Raw genomic sequence first — 8,798 nt, 5'->3', positions numbered from 1 at the left:
GCGCGTGTGTGGCTTCCCAGGTGGAGAAGATTTGGAGAGTGAAGACCGGGAAAGAGTCTCCTCAAGGCTGAGCAGTAGCAAACATGGAGGTTGTTTATTCCAAGAGGCCAACAGATTGAATTCTTATCCCTCACCTTCAAAGAAGGATAACACAGGGCTTATTATGTGTCCTGAAGAGAGAGTCAGAGAAGGACCAGGGCAGTTGCCCTCTCACTACTGGGTTGAGATTCCTAGGTGGAGCAAAGTCTTGGTGTATCTGTTGCTTAACAAAGGGGACCCAGCAGAGCCTTTTCTGGATTCTCGCATTACGGAGAGGGAAAGAGGCTTTCCTGCTCTGTTGGTGAAGCCTTCTTTGTGCTGAAATCAGCTTTTTCCACAGTCCTGCTATTCCTCAAGGAGGGTCTAGGAATGAGTGAGGAGGGATTTATACAGCCTTTTCCCCGACCAAGTGTTTCTGCTGCTTTTCCATGCCACTGGGCCGAAGACCCAAAGCACATAAGAGGCACACCACAACTGCCCCCGTATNTCTGCTGCTTTTCCATGCCACTGGGCCGAAGACCCAAAGCACATAAGAGGCACACCACAACCGCCCCCGTATTTCCCCGCCTCATCCTGAGTGCACACTTAGATACCATTCCAAGAAAGCTGCAGTCATGCAAGACACCCCAGGTTGTAACAGACAGTGTGTTTCTAAACTCCTACCTTGCTCTCCACCTCCATCCTTTGTGACTCAGGGTGACCTTGTCAAATAGGAAACCAGGAAAGGTATACGTCTCCAGAGGATTCCCCAGTTAGATTTCCAATTAGGACATGCCCAGTCACACAGTGTGTGTGGAACAATGACATATTCACAAATTGTGAATTCCTATGCTGAATATGAGGGATTCAGAGACACTTGGTACAGAATGTTCCAATCTGTCAATAACTGCAAAGTCAAATCCACAGTAAGACCATTCACAAAAGGTGCCATTTGGCAAAAATATAGTAATAACGATCTTCAGGTTTTCAGAGATAGATGTGTGTACTGTGACTATAGTATAGCAGGTAGCACTTTCCCTCTCTTCCACTATCATAAATCACGTCATATTATGTGAATTCAGTGCAAAACAGAGAGGTAGTGTACCAAAAAGATATATGGCCTTGATTTTATTGAATAGATTTTNCTTCAGGTTTTCAGAGATAGATGTGTGTACTGTGACTATAGTATAGCAGGTAGCACTTTCCCTCTCTTCCACTATCATAAATCACGTCATATTATGTGAATTCAGTGCAAAACAGAGAGGTAGTGTACCAAAAAGATATATGGCCTTGATTTTATTGAATAGATTTTCCTAAATCACTGCTATTTTAAAACAAAAATTCCTGATCCTCAATCTGAAGGTCAAACAAAAATCTCCTGAATGTCTCGGATTTGAAATGCTCTATAATAGTAAGAATAAATCACAAAACTGGAATAGACAAGCCAATTTAGAATCTGTTGGGCAGGGGTGTGTGAATTTATCAGATACATAGGCCTTAAAATAGTCCAGATATTACGTCCGACTAATAATAATTTCAAGGTTCCCACTGCCTTTACAAGGTAAATGCTAAGGTAATTGCTGATTATCCCCAGTACTTAACAAAGTGATAACAGATAAGCCTAATAGGATTTGAATTTAAGCAGCTGTGGTTTTTTTCCCCTCCTTCCTCCAGCTTTGTGAAGTGGAAATTGTACAGGCTCCCCTAGAAAATGCACACTTTCGGACTTAAGGCATGCCCTGATGATGAGGCACGCTTACCGTACAAATCCTCCAAGACCAACTCACAGCGTGAACCTAGGCTCGGGTCAGGCACCGGAGTATGATAAATAAAAACGCTCTGACATGGCTACAGTAAGAATTTTTTTTTTCTTTTAAAGATTTTATTTATTTATTTGACAGAGAGAGAGACAGCCAGTGAGAGAGGGAACACAGGCCGGGGGAGTGGGAGAGGAAGAAGCAAGCTCATAGCGGAGGAGCCTGATATGGGGCTCGATCCCAGAACGCCGGGATCACGCCCTGAGCCGAAGGCAGACGCTTAACCGCTGTGCCACCCAGGCGCCCCACAGTAAGAATTTCTTAACAATACTTTCTAAAGCAGTATTTCCGATCCATTCACACTAGCCGATGAGCCTAGAACTGCTGGCCCCACAGAAAAATTATATGATTCTTGAAAAAAAAAAACCTAGAAAATCCTATGTGTTCAATTATGAACATACTGCAGTTTTGCCAAATCACTGGGCTTTATCATATTTGTGCTATATATGTGTGTGCACTGTGTGTGTGTGTGTGTGTGTGTTCAGTCAACCGTCATTTCTTGCGTGCTTACTATATACCAGCTACATTACTATGGACTTGGGATAAATGCTGGAGAAGAGAGACACAGTCACTGCCCCAAGAAAATACAGTCTAGTGGAGCCTTGCCTCTCAAACTTTTAATGTGCATACAAATCACCTGGGGATCTCATTAGTATGCAAATTCTGCAGTGTGTCTGGGGTAATGCTGACATTCCGCATCTCTAATATACTCCCTTCTAATGCTGATGTTGCTGGCATTTGAGTAGCAAATATTGGAGGACACAGACATTAAATCACACAAGTAACTATGTGCTTACATTTGTGATAAGTGCTATAAAGAAAAAAAACACAAGGATCTATGAGACCAAGTAAAGTGGGGGAACCCAAGCTGTACCTCAGGGCTAGGGGAGGGGCTATATGAGCCAAAAGCTGAAGGAGGGTGGGAATACATCAGGCTAAGCTGTTGAGGCCAGCTATAGCAAATGCCACATGTACCTCTAAATGCCACATGTACCTCTGGTGTCTTTCTGCCTGAAGGTGTTCTCCAGACACCAGAGTGTGACCAACCTGTGCTCAGGGATTGCCAAAAGTACCTAAAGCCAAAATGCCCCAGGGCTATTTGCTTCAGGGGCAGAAATTTATAAATAAACATACCAGCTTCACCACCCCTTAATGAGACACGCTTAGCTGGGTTTCGTGGTCTCTCAGAGGTTCCCAGCAGGATTGTGCCCCAGTGGCCTACAGCTATAGCTGATAATAACTTTGACTTTCCTCTTCTCCCTGTATCAGATCCCTACTCCTGGCCAATGACTCTGGTCTCACCTCCAAATAAATTACTTTCTCCTAAACCCTTGTCTCAGGGTTTGCTTTTGAGGGAACTCAGATTAAGAAACTAACCCACTCAGCGAGGACAACAAACAATGGTGATATATATATATATATATATATATATATACAGACACACATGTATGTATCCACGTGTGTGCATACACACACACCCACACACATACACACATACATACACAACCAGGTTGAAAGCTAAGGGGGAGAAAGACACAGAAACATAAAGTGAACACAGGCCACTTTTGCTTTTGGACATTTGCCCCCAATCCTAGTGATCTCGAATTTCTGCTTTGATGACCTCATGGGGAAAGAGGAACAGATTGTAATCATGAACTGGCCCTATTTCCTGAATTGGATGATGGCTTCATGGTTGCTTGGAAAACTGTACATAAGTGGTTCAGGAACTTTCCTATATGTGCATTATACTTCACCATATTTCAAAATGTAATTTTAAAAAATCTGACGAGAGGAATGATTTAGGCAAAGGGAAATCATATAAGAATTATGTAGATGTTTTGGAAGAACAGAGAACAGGCAGGTGTGACTACAGCATGATGTACAGTGGGGAGGATAGTGGAAGATTCATTCATACGTTCATTTACTCATTTGTGACAGTATGACCTTTTTAAATGGAGCTTTCATTGGGTGGGAGACAGGCAAAACAAACAAACAAATAAGTGAGCAAGATAATTTCAGAGATTAATGATTGCTATGAAGAAAACAAAATAGGTTGAAGTCACAGAAAAACCCTGGGGGTAGAGGGTTGCTTGGGGAGGTAATGGAGACTGGGTCACCTAGAAAGATCTCACTTAGGGGCTGGCAGTTGAACTGAGATCAGAGGGACAAAAAGATAAAAGTAGAAAGGGACATAGAAGCCAGTCCCTGGAGGTCTCAGTAAAAATTTTGAGTTTTATTTTAGAAGCAATGGAAAGCCATTAAAGGTATTTACACAGAAGGGGTAGATAATCATACTAAGATTCTTAAAGGTCATCCTGATGCCTCTGTGATGAATGGTTTCCAGTGAGAAGACCTATGATAGGGGCCGACGAGGATGCCAAAATAGAGACATACAACTGATCTATTCAAGTTATGTTATAGACTCAGACTTGAATATCCCTTACATAAAGTCCGGTACAGACCCTACCCCCTTAAAGAAATCATCAACCACTGGGCCCTATCTTGTTAGCTACCGTGATTTGGCTGGTGAATGGCAAGTGACTGAAGCTGGATCAGTCAGAATCCTTTCTTGGGATATTCCTAATAGAGCTGGAGGGGAAGACTCTCCTTTAGTAGAATGCTATAATGCCATGATAACTGCTGGTGATCTTGTTCAAGATTGTTTGGAGAAAGGTAGAAGGAAGGAGGAGAGGCTGCAACCTTGAAGAGAGAGGAGAAAGGGAGAGAGATTGAGACAAATTCTTGTGATGGAATCTCCTGGCTGCTGTGGTTTTAGCAGTACTTTATCTGACTATTGGAACTATTTCAGGATTTTTTCCAGTTACACATATCATATTAATTCCCTTTTGCATTTAGCTAATTCAAGTTGGATTTCTGTCAATTACAACTGAAAAACACCTGGGCAGTGTAAGAGGTAAGGGAGCTGGAGGAGAGCATCTTGGGGAATAGGTGTGTCATTTACCAAATAGATGAAGGCCAGATGAGAAGTGGGCTCAGGAAGAACCAAAGTATTGTTGAGAAAATGAGAATTTGAAGTCCCTATGAGATATCAAAGTGGAAATGTTAAGTAGATAGTAGATATTTGTTTTTGTTTTTTTAAATTAATTTTATTCTTTTTTTTCTACAAAATTTTATTTAAGTACTAGTTAGATAACATACAGTGCAATATTGGTTTCAGGAGTAGAATTCAATGATTCATCACTTACATACAACACCCAGGGCTCAACATGACAAGTGTCCCCCTTAATAACCATGACCCATCTGGCCCATCCTCCATCCTTCTCCCTCCATCAACCTTCCATTTGTTCTATATCATTAAGAGTGTCTTATGGTTTGTTTCTGTCTCTATCTCTTTTTCCCCACTCCCATATATTCATCTGTATTGTTTCTTAAATTCCACATATGAGTTAAATCTTGTCTTTCTCTGACTGACTTATTTCACTTAGCATAATACACTCTAGTTCCATCCGCATCGCTGGGAATGGCGAGATTTCATTCTTTTTGATGTCTGGGTAATATCCCATCACATATATATCACATCTTCTTTATCTATTCATCAGTTGATGGACAGATAGTGGATATTTGAATTTAGAGCTCAGCCAAGAGGAATGGAGTGTGGATATAAATTTGGTCATCACTGTCAAAGAGTTGATTCCAAAACCATAAGATGATATGAAATGAATTAGATGAGGGCGAGACTGTCCAGTGGAAAGAGAAGAGGACCCAGGACTACGTCCTGAAGAACTCCAAGATCTATGGACCAGATGCCATAGATGAGATAGATGTCAAAAGCACAAGGATCTGGAGGAGGTCAGCAAGCTGCCCACCATGCCCCCACCGCCATCTAGCTGTGGTTTGTTTGCTGGATGACCTTAACTAACACTACAAGTTTCACCTTCAGTGTCATCTGTCAAAAAAAAAAAAAGGGGGGGGCTGGGTGAGGAATGTGTGAGTGTGTGTGACTGCGTGACTTTAAAGTAATGATACTGATTTTCAAGTGTGGCTCATAAACTGGCTCTGCAGGCAATTTTGGAAAAAAAAAACTATCTGAGTAGTAGGATAAACATTTATATAGAACTGGTTAGGCATTTGGATTATAACAAGCCTTTTGTGTGCATGACTCATCCCTCCATTATTTCTTGATTATAAACTTGGCAATGGGGAAGTGTACTAATTCAGTGATGGTGACGAGAGAATAATTTTTTTATATTACCTCCAGGGTACATGGAATAAGGTCAGTACTGTCTGTTTAGAAAGCAGTCTGAATGAAGGAGCTGCAAGTTTAATGTGTTTTTGTTTCTTATTTTGTACTTAGTCATGTTGTTCACTAAACCAGAAGGGTGCCTATTATTGTGATGTACATTTCTGAGCTGGCTGACCATATATGAATGAATGCAGATGTCGTAAATACAACACTACCTAAAAGAACTCTTTGTCTAGTCAGGTGTATGTGAGTTTCTTAGGTTATGAACCTGTATGATCTGTTGGATTGAGTCAAACCATATATCCTGATTAAGTCATAATGATGTTTAGGAGTTGTGTTTTCAGCAAATACAGCTACCAGACTTTATCATTTATTAAACATTTCATAGACGGTTGGGACATAAAGTTTTAAATGTTCTCAGTTAAAAGTATAAAAATTTTGGTCACAGATCATTTTGTTATTGTCCAGTACAGTTCTAAAAGGCTACATATTTTCACAATTCTTAGTCTCTAGCTTAGATTAGCTTCTGAATGCCATGTTCCCCTAATGGAATGTTGTCTCCTTCTCAGTTTCCTCTGGAATATTTTTATATATCTTAAGTGAACTGAAAAATACACTAAGACCCAGATGCTTTATTTCTACAATTACAGAATTTATTCAGTGAGGACCAGTAACTTTATATATTTATGAGATTACCTAAGATGTGATTAGTGAAATTGTATCATTTTTGTTTCTGATATTTTAAATTAAATTAAATCAAAAATATTGGACTAGACTTACTCTCTTTATATATTCTCTTTAGTTCTTGGGATGGCATTGTTTAAATGAATGAACCAATAAATATCATACATGATTATTACTAAAAATACACAGATTGTCTGAAAAGTCTGGAAACATTGGGAAAACGTTTATTATGCTTTTTCAGATTAATAATTAGCTTAAATTTAGAAATGTGTTACTTGCAAAAGAATAGGGGGATCAAAAGAAAATACATTTTTAAAATGTAACTAACATCTTGATTTTATTTTTATTTTTACATTTTGAAACTCAGATGTTCAGGATCAGATTAATTATAATTTTTGATTCATGTCACTTTCTCATCATTTGTCCAGATATAGCCATATTAATTTATTTTGTTAATTACTTATTTATTTTTAATAATGGAATAGTCACCCACAAAGTCACTATCCAAAACAAAAGCTGAGATACTAACAACAGCTCACATCAAATCCTTTTTCCCCAACCCATCGGTCCCCCTCTTCTCTCCCACCCAAAGGATTCATCACCCAAATTTCTCATACTCATTGTTCCTTATATCTCAGTGTATTGTAACTATTTTTTCCTAAAAAAAAATATATATATATATATAGATAGATAGATAGATATAGATATATGGCTTTTCTTAATTTACAAAAGGAATGTCAGACTTTGTATAATCTTTTGGAAATGTTGTCATTTAGTATTGCATTGATAAGATTAATTCATATGGTTACTTGCAGCTATAGTTTATTCATTTTCATTGCTATATATTCATTGAGTGAATGTATCACGGTTTATTTACCTACCATCTGTTGCTGGACACTTGGATTCTTTCTGGTTTTGTTAATATGAACAGTGCTGCTATAAACATCCTTTTACATACCTTCTCTTATACATGTGCAAGAGTTTCTTTTTTTCATAGATTTTTTTAATAATAATATTTTTTATTATATTATGTTAGTCACCATACAGTACATCCGTAGTCTTTGATGTAAAGTTCCATGATTCATTACTTGCGTATAACACCCAGTGCACCATGCAATACGTGCCCTCCTTACTACCCCATCACCGGTCTATCCCATTCCCACACCCCCGTCCCCTCTGAAGCCCTCAGTTTGTTTCCCAGAGTTCATAGTCTCCCATGGTTCATTCCCCCTTCTGTTTACCCACCCTTTCTTCCCTTTCTTCTCCTACCGATCTTTCTACTTCTTATGTTCCATAAATGAGTGAAACCATATTATAATTGTCTTTCTCTGCCTGACTTATTTCGCTTAGCATTATCTCCTCCAGTGCCGTCCATGTTGCTGCAAATGTTGAGAAATCATTCTTTTTGATGGCTGAGTAATATTCCATTGTATATATGGACCACAGCTTCTTAATCCAGTCATCTGTTGAAGGGCATCTCGGCTCCTTCCATGATTTGGCTATTGTGGACAATGCAGCTATGAACATTGGGGTGCATATGGCCCTTCTCTTTACTACGTCTGTATCTTTGGGGTAAACACCCAGTAGTGCAATGGCTGGGTCATAGGGTAGTTCAATTTTTAACTTTTTAAGGGACCTCCACACTGTTTTCCAGAGTGGCTGTACCAACTTGCATTCCCACCAACAATGTAGGAGGGATCCCCTTTCTCCACATCCTCTCCAACAATTGTTGTTTCTTGCCTTGTCTATCTTTGCCATTCTAACTGGCGTAAGGTGGTATCTCAGTGTGGTTTTGATTTGAATTTCCCTGATGGCTAATGATTTTGAACATTTTTTCATGTGTNGTTCTTTCTGATAGCTGAGTAATATTCCATTGTATATATGGACCACAGCTTCTTAATCCAGTCATCTGTTGAAGGGCATCTCGGCTCCTTCTACAATTTCGCTATTGTGGACAATGCTGCTATGAACATTGGGATGCATATGGCCCTTCTTTTCACTAGTTCTGTATCTTTGGGATAAATACCCAGTAGTGCAATTGCTGGATCATAGGGTAGCTCAATTTTTAACTTTTT

This window comes from Ailuropoda melanoleuca, chromosome 20, assembly GCF_002007445.2.
Source record: "Ailuropoda melanoleuca isolate Jingjing chromosome 20, ASM200744v2, whole genome shotgun sequence".
In the NCBI taxonomy this organism is placed as follows: Eukaryota; Metazoa; Chordata; class Mammalia; order Carnivora; family Ursidae; genus Ailuropoda; species Ailuropoda melanoleuca.
Note: the sequence above shows the minus strand (reverse complement) of the source record.